This window comes from Bubalus kerabau, chromosome 15, assembly GCF_029407905.1.
Source record: "Bubalus kerabau isolate K-KA32 ecotype Philippines breed swamp buffalo chromosome 15, PCC_UOA_SB_1v2, whole genome shotgun sequence".
Lineage (NCBI taxonomy): Eukaryota > Metazoa > Chordata > Mammalia > Artiodactyla > Bovidae > Bubalus > Bubalus kerabau.
In genome coordinates this window covers 50,677,868-50,697,425 of record NC_073638.1, presented here as the reverse complement: position 1 = coordinate 50,697,425, position 19,558 = coordinate 50,677,868, and the positions used below count along the sequence as shown (strand labels likewise).

Here is a 19,558-nt window from a genome sequence, read left to right as displayed (position 1 = left end):
GCAATATTATGTATGACAGCAATGTTATGTCTATATTTCCAAACATTTCTGGAAACTATTACAGAATCCCTAATGCTCTCAGATTGTCCATGCCGCCCCCCTAGGCTTTGGCACTGAATTAACATCTTCTGTATAGTTTTATTGTTATTTCAATTACTTTTTTTTCTCACACTGAAACTAAACTTTTCAATCATGAGTGACTCTGAGAAATACATACAGGTGCAAAAAGAACATCAAATTCCACAAATCTCAGTACTATCATTAATGTTATAGCATTTGGATGCATTTCCTGAATCCATTTCTATGCACCTATATTCCTTTTTAGAATTGAAATCAGCCATATGGGCAATCTTTTTTTCAGTTTCACATTATATCTTGATCATTTCCACACCATTACACATTTTGAAAATACAGTATTTAAATGATAAATAACATTCAATTGCTCATTACTATATCTGGTTTCTTATAAATCAATATTTTAAAGTTTTCCTGCTCTTGTTTTTATAAATAATGAATCCATATGTGTCTTTGTACATCATTTTCTAACATTCTATTTTTATAAATAAATTCCAAGTTTGGGGAAAATACAGAACTTTTAAACAGTTTCCATGGAAATTTCTAAATTACTTTATCACAAGGTATACCAGCTTATCTTTCTACCAACCATTCAAAAGGAAATGTCATCTTGTTTGCCTGTGGAAGATGATATTCTTTTCAAATCTTCACAAATTTGATACGTGAGCATGTCTTTTACTCTTTTCTGATGATGAGCATAGGTCAACCCTCTGTTCATTATCAATAACCTCTTTCAGAGAATCATATTCAGGGTATCCTGAAAATTGCCCCTGTTGCTTCAGGAGGATGGCTATTTTCTGAGTCAGTTGTTCATAGAGATGATCTTCTGACAATATACAATATCGTGTTAAGCCTTCTATATTTATGTCCCCAGATCAGTGGAGTGACTGGGATGGTTATATCCCTAAGCTTTGGTTCAAGGGTCTTTTCTACAACATCCTTGAACAACCCTGTCCCTGATCTGTTTGGTTCTATCTCCGTAGATGATGGGGTTGAGCATGGGAGGTACCAGGAGATAGAGAATAGCAAACATTACATGTACTACTCGGGGCACATGATATCCCAAGCAGTGGGTGAGGAAAGTAAAGAGAGCAGGGACATAAAAAGCCAAGATGACTTGGGAGGCACATGTGCCAAAAGCTTTGAACTGGGCTTCACCTGAAGGTAACCACAGCACAGTTCTCCAAATCATCACATAGGATACACTGATGACAATACATCAAAGCCAACCACAGAGAAGGCTGCAAAGGGCCCACACGCATGATTAACTCTAGTGTCAGCACACACCAGCTTCAGCACAGCCATGTGCTCACAGTATGACTGGGGGATGATCCGAATGGGGCAGAAGCACATCCTGGACACCATGAAACAGAAGGGACTCACTCACAGAAGCCTTCTCATCATCACACCTGCCCCCAGTTTACCCACAACAGAGAGGGTCAGGATACTAGAGTGATGCAGTGGGAAGCAGGTAGCCACGTAACCGTCCAGGGCCATAGCCATGAGCAGTCCGGACTCCACCGAAGAAAAGGCATGGATGAAGAATAACTGGTTGAGGCAGGCATGGTATTCAATCTCATGATCGTGAAACCAGAATATGGCCAGCATTTTAGGTTGTGTGGAAATGAGGACCAGGTCAGTGATAGCCAGAGTGGCCAGAAAGAGGTACATGGGCTCATGCAAGGTGGGATCAGTTCGGATTACATGAAGGAGAGTGATATTGCCAACTAGAGCCACAACATACATGGCACAGAATGGAAAGGCAACTGAAAACTGAGAATTCTCCAATCCTGGGATCCCAAGCAGGATGAAGGGCACAGGATGAGAAGAGCTATTCCCTGAAATCAACCTCAGTGGATGGTGAATGTTTCTCCACTGGGAAGGTAATCTACTCTCTTCAGGGGATAACATTAAAAGCAGTCGTGATTATTATTTATAATATTTTGGATGGAATAATTGAACAATAGAGCAGCTGAAGTTAATGTTAAACCAGAATAATTTCAGCTATCTTAATAAATAAAAACTTACAATATAAAATAATGCCACTCATTATTATTTATTCATATTTATGTCCATGCAAAGGAGGTCAGAATATACAAGCTACATTAATAATAATATTTTATAAGAGTAATATTTCATAATACTTCATAAGAGTAATAACTTTTTGAAAATAGAATCTGTGAAAGGAAAACTATCTTGACAAATAACATCATAATATTTTTTCCCTTCTTTTCAATTTAGAACTGACAACTCATGTGTTTAACCTAAGCATAGGTCCCTTCATTCCTCTTGAGAAGTCCTTCTGCAGGGAAGCAGTTGGTTCACTACACGACACCACAATACCCCTTCATGGTGGACCCATGCTCTGAGGATGTGGGGAGCAGTGATCTGCTCTTCCTTTCTGGCAGGGAGAGGGCTCCTACTTCTCCATGAGGGATGACTATGCAGAAGACCCTGTCATCTCCCTGCTGATATTTTCTGAGACTCCCAAAGCCAAGGACCTTACCATATACAGACCCCAGGAGGAGGACTGGACTGGACATTCCCTCTGACCCCTCCCAGGACAGGGCTGATGTCTGGTAGATGGAGCAAGCATGCTAGCCAAGGGCACCAGCCTGGCAAGGGGCGGAATCAGGCCTCCATCCCATGTGCCTTGTCTTTCTTTGGACTTCATGCACACTTTCACTGACCAGTTTGCAACTGGTCAAAGTTGTTCAAAGTCGGAATGTACTTTAGATTTTACATGAGAATCTCCTTTGGTAGAAATATTCAGATATATATTCAGACAGGTGACCAGATAACAAAGGCCAAGGTCTATCAATAACAGGCTGTATGCTGGGGTCTCCTGCTTCTGAATTAAAACAATGACACAACACTTGGGCCACATTCCAGGTTGGAAGTCAGTTTGGAAAACTCTGACTTAAAGGCAGATAGCAGTGTATTTATTGGTAATGAATTAGTTTTGACTCTAAAACAATTACCATGGGGATTTGGAATGGATGATAACTTGACTCAGCAATTGTGTACCTGTAATGAATTTAGGCTATGACCCTTACTATTTGGAAGATAAGCAAACTTCTTCTTCTTTTTTTTTTTTCTGAAAAAGTCAGATCTTAAATGTTTTAGGCTTTGTGGGTCATATGATCTCTGTTGTAACTTCACTTAGCCAAAGCAGCTACCATGGTCAATATATAAATACATGAGTATGGCTGTGTTCCAATAAGAGTTTATTTATTAAAACAGGCTGCAAGTTAGATTTGGTCTGTAAGCTATAGTTTTCCAAACCCTGTCCTAAATGATAAATTTTCATAATGCCATCCCTAAGCCATGTTCTGTTTCTAGCACCTGCGTATGCCATAGAATAAGAGTTTAATAAAGGTTTGCTGAAGAAAATAACAAATATAATCCATTATTCAGTAGCAATGGGGTCATTAATACATTGACCACATCTTAAAAAGGCTTCCCAGGTGGCTCAGTGGTAAAGAATCCACCTGCCAATGCAGGACTCTTGGGTTTGATCCCTGTGTTGGAAAAAGCCCTTGGAGGAGGAAATGGCAACCCACATGAGTATTCTTGCCTAGAGAATCCCATGGACAGAGGAACTTGGTGGGCTGGAGTTCATAGGTCACAAAGAGTTGGGCATGACTTGAGCATGCATGCTTGCACGCACATCTTAAAATGGTCTGACAGAACCCTCTACTTTGACACCAGGCCCACAAAACAGTTGTGCACTTTTTCATACTAGCTGTTGCCCTGCTAACCAGAGGATAACTTTGTGAACATCATCCTCTGCCAGTATTTGATGGAATTATTTGGGTTGAGCCTACTGTTTGTTCCAGTTGGTGATTCTTAACTAAGAGTCAGTGACTCAAAAAATTCATCTGGAGCTCACCTACCCAACACTTTTTCACTATTCAATCTCACTTGACCTGAGTCTTTGACAATTCTTAAATTCTTTGACTAATTCTTAACTCCTTTATAACAGAAACATGTAGGCAAGAAAGATATCTTTTCAAATCTCCTTTAACAAATCTATTGACAAATGTTTTATTCAACCCAACCCAAAGGTATCTAATAGGGGTTTCTGTAAGACATGTAATAAACCTAGTTTCTTTCTGATTTTTCCTTAGATTTGTAACAATTTGAGAGAGGTGTGGCTCTGAACTTGTCTTACTCAAGTTTGGAACTAGTTAATCCTATTTAGATAATAGCTATAGATTTGCTCAAAACAAACAGTCCTATATGGAGTATGGTTAAAATTCAGAAATATACACCCATTATCTGGGCACTAGGGCTTTGTTTAATCCCCTTCTACCTGTCCTGGTCTTCCCAAATTGTCACATATTCTGTTTGAGGTAGAAGCTTCCTCCCAAACTCCTTTTTGCCTCCTGTATGTCATCCCCTCACTTGTGAGGATGTAGTCACTGAGACTCAGTGGCAGCAGCAAAAGCACAAGTTGTACCATCTTCATCAGGTTGTACCATGGGCACTGGTGAAGATGCTGGCCAGAGATACAATTTATGAAAGTGGATAATAATCTCTTTGATTAACTGTGGAAGACATTGCTATTTTTGTAGATATGCCTTTACATTTTATTGTTTCTCTCACAAAGACTCTGCATCTGCATTTAAAATGAGAAAAATAGAGCTGAGGCTAGTTACATGATTTGCCCAAGACCACATAATAAATTTGAAACTGAAAGTGAAAGTTGCTCAGTTGTGTCTGACTCTTTGTGACCCCATGGACTATATAGTCCATGGAATTCTCCAGGCCAGAATACTGGAGTGGGTAGCTTTTCCCTTAGCCAGGGGATCTTCCCAACCCAGGAATCGAACCCAGGTCTCCTGCATTGCAAGTGGATTCTTTACCAGCTGAGCCACAAGGGAAGCCCAATAAATTAGTGCCAAGTGCATAACTCCACACCCAGTGATCTTGGTTGTCCACACCACTGCCTCTAATAGATAGTGATTGATTGGGACACTCACTCTGGTAGCACACAGAAGAGATTTTTGCCTGCCCTGTCGTGAAAAAGCCAGATACGAAGGGGGCCTGCAAATTATAGGGAAATCTGCATTTGAACACAGAACTCTGCTTTTCATTGGACTGGTTACCTCTATAACAAGATTCCAGGTTGATTTTCTGGCATCTCTGGGTATAGACTGCCTTCTCTAGGATGGCGTCTTTATTGCCTTCTGCCCATGAGCCTTAATAGAAAACTCACCTCTTCTGTAAACTCCTTTAGGGGTGGTGACTCTTCTCAACTAGGGTTCAGCTATTCATATGCTGTAGTCCCTTTCAAAACCAGTTTGTCTCCACTGATACATCTATTTTCCAGACTCTCTAATGTCTTTTTCACAGACCAAAGTTCCCTCAAAAGAGATGCCTCTCAGCTTCCTCATTCTATTCTGCTGATTCTGACTTTCAGATCATAGATTCTCCCCCGCTTGGGTGGATAATGGAGAAGCAATGCTGACCTGCCACCCAAGTCTGAAATGGGAGAGGGGAGCCCTAGAGAGTTGCCTGTCTTTACTCTCTGCACTTTTTCCTGAATTCCTATAGAATCTGGTGCCTGCACACTGATTCACGAAGTGACATAGCAGTTCAATCCATGTTGCTCAAGCCCAAAGGGATAAAGACCTAAATAGGATGAGATTTAGCTAATGAATAGCTTCAGGGAAGTTGATACCCTGTTTTTGTACTTTGGGGTATTTAAAACTAAGACCCAGAAGAATAATTCTGGAGTAGTAAGGGGTTCAGATCCAACCTCCCTCCTGGAGGGTTTGTGTATGGAGGAAGTCTTCCTACTCTTCTAGAGTCTCCCTGGAGGACACAGAACAAGCAACATGTCTTCTTCCCATCTCAGACTGGAATCAGCAGTCACAATCTCTGAATGTTGAAAGTTTGTCTTTATTCCTTTATCTTCTTAGCAGGCAAAATGGAAGATAACATGAATTCTGGAGAAAGCAAAATGTTATCCCAGAAATCCATGGTCCAGTGTAAATTAAACAGAAATGTGACATAAATATGGGTAATTGAATCAGAGTCAAAGGAAAAAAGTGATTTTATTTTGTTGAATGGATGCCTCCTTTTACAGTGGTGTGTGTTTGCATGCTCCGTCACCTCAGTCATGTCCAACTCTTTGTCACCCTATGGACTGTAGTGCCCAGGCTCCTCTGTCCATGGTATTCCCTAGGCAAGAATACTGGAGTGGGTTACCATGCTCTTCTCCAGGGATTTTCCCGATCCAGAGATTAAACCCGCGTCTCCTGCATCCCCTGCATTGTGGGCGGATTCTTTATCCACTGAGCCACCTAGGAAGCCAGATATGTATTTCAGTTCAGTTCAGTTCAGTTCAGTCGCCCAGTTGTGTCTGACTCTTTGCAACCCCATGAATCGCAGCATGCCAGGCCTCCCTGTCCATCACCAACTCCCGGAGTTCACCCAAACCCACGTCCATCGAGTCACTGATGCCATCCAGCCATCTCATCCTCTGTTGTCCCCTTCTCCTCCTGCCCCCAATCCCTCCCAGCATCAGAGTCTTTTCCAATGAGTCAACTCTTCGCATCAGGTGGCCAAAGTACTGGAGTTTCAGCTTTAGCATCAGTCCTTCCAAAGAACACCCAGGACTGATCTCCTTTAGAATGGACTGGTTGGATCTCCTTGCAGTCCAAGGAACTCTCAAGAGTCTTCTCCAATACCACAGTTCAAAAGCATCAATTCTTCGGCACTCAGCTTTCTTCACAGTCCAACTCTCACATTCATACATGACCACAGGAAAAACCATAGCCTTGACTAGATGTACCTTTGTTGGCAAAGTAATGTCTCTGCTTTTGAATATGCTATCTAGGTTGGTCATAACTTTCCTTCCAAGGAGTAAGTGTCTTTTAATTTCATGGCTGCAAATACCATCTGCAGTGATATGTGTTTAGTTACACAAAATTGTATGTTATTTATTTTTCTAGACACTTCTTGGGTTTTAGATTCTGTGTTGAATAATGTTTATTTAATCATATTTCAATCAAAATTGATTTGCTTTAAAGTTCAAACAACTGAAACACAAATATAATATGTTTAATAATAGCTATAAGACCATACTAAAAAGCCTCTTGATGAAAGAGGAGAGTGAACAAGTTGGCTTGAAGCTCAACATTCAGAAAATTAAGATCATGGCATCAAGTCTCAACACTTCATGGGAAACAGATGGGCAAACAATGGAAACAGTGTCAGACTTTATTTTGGGGGGCTCCAAAATCACTGCAGATGGTGACTGCAGCCATGAAATTAAAAGATGCTTACTTCTTGGAAGAAAAGTTATGACCAACCTAAATGGCGTATTGAAAAGCAGAGACATTACTTTGCCAACAAAGGTCCGTCTAGTCAAGGCTCTGGTTTTTCCTGTAGTCATGTATGAATGTGAGAGTTGGACTGTGAAGAAAGCTGAGCGCCGAAGAATTGATGCTTTTGAACCGTGGTGTTGGAGAAGACTCTTGAGAGTCCCTTGGACTGCAAGGAGATCCAACCAGTCCATTCTGAAGGAGATCAGCCCTGGGTGTTCTTTGGAAGGAATGATGCTAAAGCTGAAACTCTAGTACTTTGGCCACCTGATGCGAAGAGTTGACTCATTGGAAAAGACTCTGATGCTTGGAGAGATTGGGAGCAGGAGGAGAAGGGGACGACAGAGGATGAGATAACTCGATGGCATCACCGACTCGATGGACGTGAGTTTGAGTGAATTCCAGGAGATGGTGATGGACAGGGAAGCCTGGCGTGCTGTGATTCATGGGGTTGCAAAGAGTCGGACACGAGTGAGAGACTGAAATGAACTGAACTGATAAGACCATATGGACTTCCCTGGTGGCTCAGACGGTAAAGCGTCTGCCATATATAAATTTATATAAATATTCAGGAAAATATTATGGTGTAGGGGATTATATTAATATCTAGGAATGAAGAAAGGAGATAAGGATAAGGGCATTTCTTGTCTGCACCCTGCACAGCAATAAACAAAATTGAAAATTAATGGAGGAAAAAAAAGACTGTTTACATTTATGGAACATTTTATAAAGATAGTGAAATAACTAAAAGGGAGATGGCAAACATATTATTTAGATTTTCTTCAATCTGAAACATACTATTAAGTATTTCCCAGGTGAACCTCCTGGGAAATTCTAGTCTTCCACCTAGGATTATGTTGCTCATTTAATTTTACTCTCTCCAAGCCTCAAGGGTCTCTTGGCAGTAGGGCTGAGTCACATGCTGGGCTCCTCAGAAGGCTGGGTCTGAGAGCTACACTGTACAATTGGCTGAGAAGTAGAGGAAAAGGAAGCTGCCCCTCTGTTGGGAGCCAGGTAAGATGCTAGGACCAGAAAGTGCAGACCAAGAAGAGGGACTGTTGAAAGCTCATCAGAAGGGCAAGGGACAGAGCAGAGGGAGGGATGGAGAGAGGGGAGGCAAAAGACTGTACACCTGTAAAGGGAGAGTAGAGTGATCAGAGTGACAGCCCCAAAGCTAGAGCTTGTGAAAGTTAAGTGACACATTTGCAAGCACATATATGTCTACAGGAAAAACATTAAACTCAGTTCTATCAAGAAATTGAGTGAATTGTACTTCTCTGTGGCCCCAATTTGATATTTATCTTATATTTTATTGTTATTTCACACAGCTTTTAAATTTGATTTCTGTCTCCCTATTTGTTAGAAAGTAAGTTTTTTGAATTCTTTCACTTGGCATCAGTTCCACCTTTTTTACAGGATCCTCACAGTCTGAGCTTCTAAGAAACCTTTTATGTTTAGAAAGAAGTACTTCAAATACATCTTGGCATTTGATCATTATAGAAACAACTGGATATTGGCAGACCAGGGAGTTTATTTTTTAATTGAAATATAGTTAATTTACAATGTTGTATCAGTTTCTAGTGTACAGCAAATGATTCAGTTATACACATATGTATAAATATTATTTTCAGATTCTTTTCCATTATAAGAAATTGAGTATAGTTCCCTGTATTATATAGTAGGTCATTGTTGCTTAGCTACATTATATATAGTAGTGTGTATATGAGATAAATTGGGAGTTTGCAACCATGGATATTTAAGTCCAAGGTTGACAGGTAAGGAATCTTAGATGGGAATGGGTTACCAAGGTCTACCTCTCACCAATGTCAATGTAGGAGCGAGGACTTGTACCTTCATCTTTATTATTATAGTGGGCCAGAATAATACATCCCAACATCCATGATCAAAATCTCTGGACACAAAAATTTGTTAAGTGCTATTGTTCCTGTTCCCAACTCTCTTACCATGTATCTAACCACAGACTGTCATCAAATAAATAACACATGCACAATCTACTTTAAATCAGATGCAGCAGTATTCTCTGGCTTTGGCATTATAATGTGTATACTTGCTGTACAACTTATTTTACTTACACGTATCTTTTGTAACCAGTTGTATTTAAGTTTGACATAGTGTGTTCTGTATTGGTACTTTACTTAACTGTTTTCATTTCATCTTATTTAAGAAGGCACTCCCGAAAAAAATATGCATTTTCCCTTATTTATTCTAATATTAATTATTATAGTTTTTTTTTTTGTCTTGAAATTTTTAACCCAAGTGCAGAGATGTGTGAAATAGGGATCCTTTCATATTATTATAAACTGTTAACCAACTGCCTAAGTATTATCTATCATATCAAAATTTTCCTGGTAACATGCCACTGTCATTATATTCTTTATCTTCATTTAAACATTTTTTGGAAATACTCTTCTATTCTGGGGGTATATATTTTTAAACTTTTGACCATTACATTTTTTTAATGATAATAGCTTTCAATTACATTTTGACATATCAAAGGGTATTCCATCTTTGTTGCTTCAGTATTATACCAAATATATTTGCACATTTATAGTACCTAATGCATTTTATAATACATCTGTCACTATCCATTAAAAACTTTTGTGTTATTAACTGATAACACTTTGAATTTATGGGAATGTTAATGGGAAAATCCACATCTTTTCACTGCTGAATATTCATTCTTACTTTTAGAAAAGGAATAAAGGACTTAATGTTCTTCAGTAAATTTTTACAGACCTCCCCTATCTCTGCCAGACACAAACTTCTGTCATAAGAATGCATTTTATAGCTTTGTAGCTATTATAAATAAATCATTACTTTTATAATATTTCCTCAGCAGTTAATTTCTTTAAAAAATTTTTTTTATTGTAGTATAGTTGGTTTACAATGTTGTGTTATTTTCAGGTGTACAGCAAAGTAAATCAGTTATACATATACATATATCCACACTTTTAAAATTTCTTCTCTCATATAGGCCATTAAAGAACATTGAGTGGAGTTCCCTGAGCTGTACAACAGGTTCTTAATAGTTATTTATTTCACACATGATAGTTTGTCAGTCTCGATCTTCCAGTTTATCCCTTCCCCACCCCACTTTAGCCTCTGGTAACAAGTTTGTTTTCTACATCTGTGACTTTACTCTCAGTGGTTAATTTCTGTGGCAGAAAAAGCTATTAATTTGTGATATTGATCATCTATACCACCACTTTGGCAGATTCTGTTTTTAAGAGTTTTCAGTCTATTCTTTTAAATGATTAGTTAAAACCTAAATAAAGACATTTTTGCTTTGTTCCAAAGGTAAGACATTTTTGCTTTATCTCCTTTTATTTACTTGTTTTTTTCATTTATGAAGACTGCTCCATTAAATGTTGAATAGTAGTTGTGTTAATAAATATCGTTGGGGCTCAGGGCAGCCCATCCCAAAATACATTACAATGGCATGTTGATTATTTTGAATTAAAGGTTACTTTAGAAACAACCTTTTGCAAGAAGGACACACTGAGTGTCTTCTCTCTTTCTTAAAGTAGGAAATAAATCTCCCACGTGAAACCTTCCCTGTACTGTAGGGTAAAGAGAGGACCTTATCATCAGAGACAGCAAATTCAGAGCTCAGAAGGCTGTACAGACAGACCTCGCTACTTCTTTACTAATTTACCACCCCAAACCAAAACTCTGTTTAGATGTGTCACTAATTAAGCACCCAAGCCTAAGTTTCTTTGTCTGGTCATTTCCTCACAAATATGCTGTTTCTTTCTTTTTTTTTGGGGGGTTTTTTTATTTTTTATTTTTTTAATTTAATTTTATTTTTAAACCTGAAACACTGTATTAGTTTTGCCAAACATCAAAATGAATCCGCCACAGGTATACATACGCTCCCCATCCTGAACCCTCCTCCCTCCCCACACCATCCCTCTGGGTCATCCCAGTGCACCAGCCCTAAGCATCCAGTATCGTGCATTGAACCTGGACTGGCAACTCGTTTCATGCATGATATTACACATGTTTCAATGCCATTCTCCCAAATCTTCCCACCCTCTCCCTCTCCAACAGAGTCCATAAGACTGTTCTATACATCAGTGTCTCTTTTGCTGTCTCGTACACAGGGTTATTGTTACCATCTTTCTAAATTCCATATATATGCGTTAGTATACTGTATTGGTGTTTTTCTTTCTGGCTTACTTCACTCTGTATAATAGGCTCCAGTTTCATCCACCTCATTAGAACTGATTCAAATGTGTTCTTTTTAATGGCTGAGTAGTACTCCATTGTGTATATGTACCACTGCTTTCTTATCCATTCATCTGCTGATGGACATCTAGTTTGCTTCCATGTCCTGGCTGTTATAAACAGTGCTGCGATGAACATTGGGGTACACGTGTCTCTTTCCCTTCTGGTTTCCTCGGTGTGTATGCCCAGCAGTGGGATTGCTGGATCATAAGGCAGTTCTATTTCCAGTGTTTTAAGGAATCTCCACACTGTTCTCCATAGTGGCTGTACTAGTTTGCATTCCCACCAACAGTGTAAGAGGGTTCCTTTTTCTCCACACCCTCTCCAGCATTTATTGCTTGTAGACTTTTAGATCGCAGCCATTCTGACTGGTGTGAAATGGTACCTCATAGTGGTTTTGATTTGCATTTCTCTGATAATGAGTCATGTTGAGCATCTTTTCATGTGTTTGTTAGCCATCTGTATGTCTTCTTTGGAGAAATGTCTATTTAGTTCTTTGGCCCATTTTTTGATTGGGTCATTTATTTTTCTGGAGTTGAGCTATAGGAGTTGCTTGTATATTTTTGAGATTAGTTGTTTGTCAGTTGCTTCATTTGCTATTATTTTCTCCCATTCTGAAGACTGCCTTTTCACCTTGCTAATAGTTTCCTTTGATGTGCAGAAGCTTTTAAGGTTAATTAGGTCCCATTTGTTTATTTTTGCCTTTATTTCCAATATTCTGGGAGGTGGGTCATAGAGGATCCTGCTGTGATGTATGTTGGAGAGTGTTTTGCCTATGTTCTCCTCTAGGAGTTTTATAGTTTCTGGTCTTACGTTTAGATCTTTAATCCATTTTGAGTTTATTTTTGTGTATGGTGTTAGAAAGTGTTCTAGTTTCATTCTTTTACAAGTGGTTGACCAGATTTCCCAGCACCACTTGTTAAAGAGATTGTCTTTAATCCATTGTATATTCTTGCCTCCTTTGTCATAGATAAGGTGTCCATATGTGCGTGGATTTATCTCTGGGCTTTCTATTTTGTTCCATTGATCTATATTTCTGTCTTTGTGCCAGTACCATACTGTCTTGATGAGTGTGGCTTTGTAGTAGAGCCTGAAGTCAGGTAGGTTGATTCCTCCAGTTCCATTCTTCTTTCTCAAGATAGCTTTGGCTATTCGAGGTGTTTTGTATTTCCATACAAATTGTGAAATTATTTGTTCTAGCTCTGTGAAGAATACCGTTGGTAGCTTGATAGGAATTGCATTGAATCTATAAATTGCTTTGGGTAGTATACTCATTTTCACTATATTGATTCTTCCAATCCATGGACATGGTATATTTCTCCATCTATTAGTGTCCTCTTTGATTTCTTTCACCAGTGTTTTATAGTTTTCTATATATAGGTCTTTAGTTTCTTTAGGTAGATATATTCCTAAGTATTTTATTCTTTCCGTTGCAATGGTGAATGGAATTGTTTCCTTAATTTCTCTTTCTGTTTTCTGATTATTAGTGTATAGGAGTGCAAGGGATTTCTGTGTGTTGATTTTATATCCTGCAACTTTACTATAGTCATTGATTAGTTCTAGTAATTTTCTGGTGGAGTCTTTAGGGTTTTCTATGTAGAGGATCATGTCATCTGCAAACAGTGAGAGTTTTTCTTCTTCTTTTCCAATTTGGATTTCTTTGATTTCTTTTTCTGCTCTGATTGCTGTGGCCAAAACTTCCAAAACTATGTTGAATAATAATGATGAAAGAGGGCACCCTTGTCTTGTTCCTGACTTTAGAGGAAATGCTTTCAATTTTTCACCATTGAGGATAATGTTTGCTGTGGGTTTGTCATATATAGCTTTTATTATGTTGAGGTATGTTCCTTCTATTCCTGCTTTCTGGAGAGTTTTTTTTTTCATAAATGGATGTTGAATTTTGTCAAAGGCTTTCTCTGCTTCTATTGAGATAATCATATGGTTTTTATTTTTCAATTTGTTAATGTGGTGTATTACATTGATTGATTTGCGGATATTGAAGAATCCTTGCATCCCGGGGATAAAGCCCACTTGGTCATGGTATATGATCTTTTTAATGTGTTTTTGGATTCTGATTGCTAGAATTTTGTTAAGGAATTTTGCATCTATGTTCATCAGTGATACTGGCCTGTAGTTTTCTTTTTTTGTGGCATCTTTGTCAGGATTTGGTATTAGGGTGATGGTGGCCTCATAGAATGCGTTTGGAAGTTTACCCTCATCTGCAATTTTCTGGAAGAGTTTGAGTAGGATAGGTGTTAGCTCTTCTCTAAATTTTTGGTAGAATTCAGCTGTGAAGCTGTCTGGACCTGGGCTTTTGTTTGCTGGGAGATTTCTGATTACAGTTTCAATTTCCGTGCTTGTGATGGGTCTGTTAAGATTTTCTATTTCTTCCTGGTCGAGTTTTGGAAAGTTGTACTTTTCTAAGAATTTGTCCATTTCTTCCACGTTGTCCATCTTATTGGCATATAATTGTTGATAGTAGTCTCTTATGATCCTTTGTATTTCTGTGTTGTCTGTTGTGATCTCTCCATTTTCATTTCTAATTTTATTGATTTGATTTTTCTCCCTTTGTTTCTTGATGAGTCTGGCTAATGGTTTGTCAATTTTATTTATCCTTTCAAAGAACCAGCTTTTGGCTTTGTTGATTTTTGCTATGGGCTCTTTTGTTTCTTTTGCATTTATTTCTGCCCTAATTTTTAAGATTTCTTTCCTTCTACTAACCCTGGGGGTTCTTCATTTCTTCCTTTTCTAGTAGCTTTAGGTGTAGAGTTAGGTTATTTATTTGACTTTTTTTTTGTTTCTTGAGGTATGCCTGTATTGCTATGATGTTTCCCCTTAGGACTGCTTTTACAGTGTCCCACAGGTTTGGGGTTGTTGTGTTTTCATTTTCATTCGTTTCTATGCAAATTTTGATTTCTTCTGTAATTTGTTGGTTATTCAGCAGCGTGTTGTTCAGCCTCCATATGTTGGAATTTTTAATAGTTTTTCTCTTGTAATTGAGATCTAATCTTACTGCATTGTGGTCAGAAAAGATGCTTGGAATGATTTCAATTTTTTTGAATTTACCAAGGCTAGATTTATGGTCCAGGATGTGATCTATCCTGGAGAAGGTTCCATGTGCGCTTGAGAAAAAGGTGAAATTCATTGTTTTGGGATGAAATGTCCTATAGATATCAATTAGGCCTAACTGGTCTATTGTATCGTTTAAAGTTTGTGTTTCCTTGTTAATTTTCTGTTTAGTTGATCTATCCATAGGTGTGAGTGGGGTATTAAAGTCTCCCACTATTATTGTGTTATTGTTAATATCTCCTTTCATACTTGTTAGCATTTGTCTTACATACTACGGTGCTCCCGTGTTGGGTGCATATATATTTATAATTGTTGTATCTTCTTCTTGGATTGATGCTTTGATCATTATGTAGTGACCTTCTTTGTCTCTTTTCACAGCCTTTGTTTTAAAGTCTATTTTATCTGATATGAGTATTGCTACTCCTGCTTTCTTTTGGTCCCTATTTGCATGGAAAATCTTTTTCCAGCCCTGCACTTTCAGTCTGTATGTGTTCCCTGTTTTCAGGTGGGTCTGTTGTAGACAACATATGTAGGGGTTTTGTTTTTGTATCCATTCAGCCCAGTCTTTGTCTTTTGGTTGGGGCATTCAACCCATTTACGTTTAAGGTAATTACTGATAAGTATGATCCCATTGCCATTTACTTTATTGTTTTGGGTTCGAATTTATACACCCTTTTTGTGTTTCCTGTCTAGAGACAGGAACTAAATACCTTTAGTATTTGTTGGAGAGCTGGTTTGGTGGTGGTGAATTCTCTCAGCTTTTGCTTGTCTGAAAAGTTTTTGATTTCTCCTTCATATTTGAATGAGATCCTCTCTGGGTACAATAATCTGGGCTGTAGGTTATTTTCTTTCCTCATTTTAAGTATGTCTTGCCAATCCCTCCTGGCTTGGAGAGTTTCTGTGGAAAGATCAGCTGTTATCCTTATGGGAATTCCCTTGTGTGTTATTTGTAGTTTTTCCCTTGGTGCTTTTAATATTTGTTCTTTGTGTTTGATCTTTGTTAATTTGATTACTATGTGTCTTGGGGTGTTTCGCCTTGAGTTTATCCTGTTTGGGACTCTCTGGGTTTCTTGGACTTGGGTGATTATTTCCTTCCCCATTTTAGGGAAGTTTTCAACTATTATCTCCTCAAGTATTTTCTCATGGCCTTTCTTTTTGTCTTCTTCTTCTGGGATGCCTATGATTCGAATGTTGTAGCATTTAATATTGTCCTGGAGGTCTCTGAGATTGTCCTCATTTCTCTTAATTCTTTTTTCTTTTATCCTTTCTGATTCATTTATTTCTACCATTCTGTCTTCTAATTCACTAATCCTATCGGCTGCCTCTGTTATTCTACTATTTGTTGCCTCCAGAGTGTTTTTAATCTCATTTATTGCATTATTCATTATATATTGACTCTTTTTTATTTCTTCTAGGTCCTTGTTAAACCTTTCTTATATCTTCTCAATCCTTGTCTCCAGGCTGTTTATCTGTGATTCCATTTTGATTTCAAGATTTTAGATCAATTTCACTATCATTATTCGGAATTCTTTATCAGGTAGATTCCCTATCTCTTCCTCTTTTGTTTGGTTTGGTGGGCATTTATCCTGTTCCTTTATCTGCTGGGTATTCCTCTGTCTCTTCATCTTGTTTAAATTGCTGAGTTTGGGGTGTCCTTTCTGTATTCTGGCAGTTTGTGGAGTTCTCTTTATTGTGGCGTTTCCTCGCTGTGTGTGGGTTTGTACAGGTGGTTTGTCAAGGTTTCCTGGTTTAGGGAAGCTTGTGTCGGTGTTCTGGTGGGTGGAGCTGTATTTCTTCTCTCTGGAGTGCAATGAAGTGTCCAGTAATGAGTTATGCGATGATATGGCTTTGGGGTGACTTTGGGCAGCCTGTATCTTGGAGCTCAGTGTTGTGTTCCTTTAATGCTGGAGAATTTGCTTGGTATGTCTTGCCCTGGAACTTGGTGGCCCTTGTGTGGTGCTTGGTTTCAGTGTAAGTATGGAGGCATTTGATGAGCTCCTGTCAATTAATGTTCGTTAGAGTCAGGAGTTCCCTGAAGTCAGGGTTTGGACTTAAGCCTCCTGCTTCCAGTTATTGGTCTTATTTTTACAGTAGTTTCTGCCAGCTTTGGCCACTTCTTATTTTTAATTTCCATGAGACCTCCACACTTCACATGTAGAAATCAAATTTAATATGTGTGTGTGTGTGTGTGTGCGCGCTTCACCTGTTAATCTGCCTGGTGTCAATTTAATTACTAGATTAGCCAAAAACTAAGTATGGGTAGGGGGGAAAATTTCCCCTCCCTAACAATACCTTTATCTTGTCATTAACTTTAACTGATCTACTTTTCACAGGTCACTGGTAAATATATTTGCTCCAAATTTCTGAAAGATACCTTTCATTTGGAACTCTATTTGCATTTTATATATTAAGAATTTTACCATAGATTGCCATTGAATTTTCTGATTTCTTCCTCATCTCTTGAGAAAATCATCATTTGCTTCCCTTGCTCTGTTGGTATAGTCATAGCATGGATAGCATGGGCTCATTTGGTGATTGTTTTTCTATAAATGTTATCTATTTTGTATCCGTTGCCAAATATAGTATTATATTTATGCATACTATTCTATTATAAAGTTTTATTTCTCTGTTCTTATCATTTCTCATCCAGTTAATCATGCTTTTTCTAAAATTTTCTTGAAAAATTTCACATATTTTCTTTTTAAATAATTGACTTTGGTTTTATTGTTAATGCATTAATTTGTGCTCATTTTCTGACTTTTATTTAAATATTTTCCTAACATCTTAAGCTGAAAACAAAAAATGTTTTATATCATCACTTTCTGCATTTAATAAAAGAAAGTTTCATTAAAACAATGAGGTTTTGACCAACATGAGCTGTGCTTAGTTGCCCAGTCGTGTTTGACTCCTTGCGACCCCATGGACTGTAGCCCTCCAGGCTCCTCTGTCCATGGGGATTCTCCAGGCAAGAATACTGGAGTGGGTTGCCATTCCCTCCTCCAGGGAATCTTCCTAACCCAGGAATCAAACCCAGGTCTCTCCTTGCAAGTGGATTCTTTACCATTTGAGCCACCAGGGAAGACCATCATTGTTTTCTAATAAATGTATATTTTTCAGGTTAATATACTGCACTCTAGTGCATTGCCTCACAGGTTCTGATATGTGTTTTTCTATTTTTTATTCAGCTTAAAGTATTATTTTTTTCATTTATATTTTTCTATCATAGAAAAGATTTTTAATAAATGAGTGTTGCTATTGATGTGGAATACTTTGGTGGGGGTTCAGGGGGAAGTTCTGAGTGGTGGGAGAAAAATAATAGAGACTTATGCCATATAATATATATATAGAAAGGAAATTTGCAAAAAGAAGGGGTCGTCAGAATAATATGTAAGTGGTAGATAAATGAGATGGTCACCAAAATGATTCAACTGAATTTGGCAGTTCTATTATACTTTGGTCAGTTTTCATTCCAATCCCAAAGAAAGGCAATGCCAAAGAATGCTCAAACTACCGCACAATTGCACTCATCTCACACGCTAGTAAAGTAATGCTCAAAATTCTCCAAGCCAGGCTTCAGCAATATGTGAACTGTGAACTTCCTGATGTTCAAGCTGGTTTTAGAAAAGGCAGAGGAACCAGAGATCAAATTGCCAACATCCGCTGGATCATAGAAAAAGCAAGAGAGTTCCAGAAAGGCATCCATTCCTGCTTTATTGACTATGCCAAAGCCTTTGACTGTGTGGATCACGATAAACTGTGGAAAATTCTGAAAGAGATGGGAATCCCAGACCACCTGATCTGCCTCTTGAGAAATTTGTAGGCAGGTCAGGAAGCAACAGTTAGAACTGAACATGGCACAACAGACTGGTTCCAAATAGGAAAAGGAGTTCGTCAAGGCTGTATATTGTCACCCTGCTTATTTAACTTCTATGAAGACTACATCCTGAGAAGCGCTGGACTGGAAGAAACACAAGCTGGAATCAAGATTGCCGGGAGAAATATCAATAACCTCAGATATGCAGATGACACCACCTTTCTGGCAGAAAGTGAAGAGGAACTCAAAAACCTCTTGATGAAAGTGAAAGTGGAGAGTGAAAAAGTTGGCTTAAATCTCAACATTCAGAAAATGAAGATCATGGCATCTGGTCCCACCACTTCATGGGAAATAGATGGGGAAACAGTGGAAACAGTGTCAGACTTTATTTTTCTGGGCTCCAAAATCACTGCAGATGGTGACTGCAGCCATGAAATTAAAAGACGCTTACTCCTTGGAAGGAAGGTTATGACCAACCTAGATAGCATATTCAAAAGCAGAGACATTACTTTGCCAACGAAGGTTCGTCTAGTCAAGGCTATGGTTTTTCCTGTGGTCATGTATGGATGTGAGAGTTGGACTGTGAAGAAGGTTGAGCACTGAAGAATTGATGCTTTTGAACTGTGGTGTTGGAGAAGACTCTTGAGAGTCCCTTGGACTGCAAGGAGATCCAACCAGTCCATTCTGAAGAAGATCAGCCCTGGGATTTCTTTGGAAGGAATGATGCTGAAGCCAAAACTCCAGTACTTTGGCCACCTGATGCGAAGAGTTGACTCATTGGAAAAGACTCTGATGCTGGGAGGGATTGGGGGCAGGAGGAGAAGGGGACGACAGAGGATGAGATGGCTGGATGGCATCACTGACTCGATGGACGTGAGTCTGAGTGAACTCCGGGAATTCGTGATGGACAGGGAGGCCTGGCGTGCTGCGATTCATGGGGTTGCAAAAAGTCGGACACGACTGAGCGACTGATCTGATCTGATTATACTTTGGCATTGTTTTCCATACTGGGTATATC

General features: G+C 38.6%; 1 pseudogene; it reads right to left on the bottom strand.

Annotated features, from left to right (window-relative positions):
- Positions 1-991: 991 nt before the first annotated feature.
- Positions 992-1,986, bottom strand: LOC129627835 (olfactory receptor 52R1-like; annotated as a pseudogene).
- Positions 1,987-19,558: the final 17,572 nt, after the last annotated feature.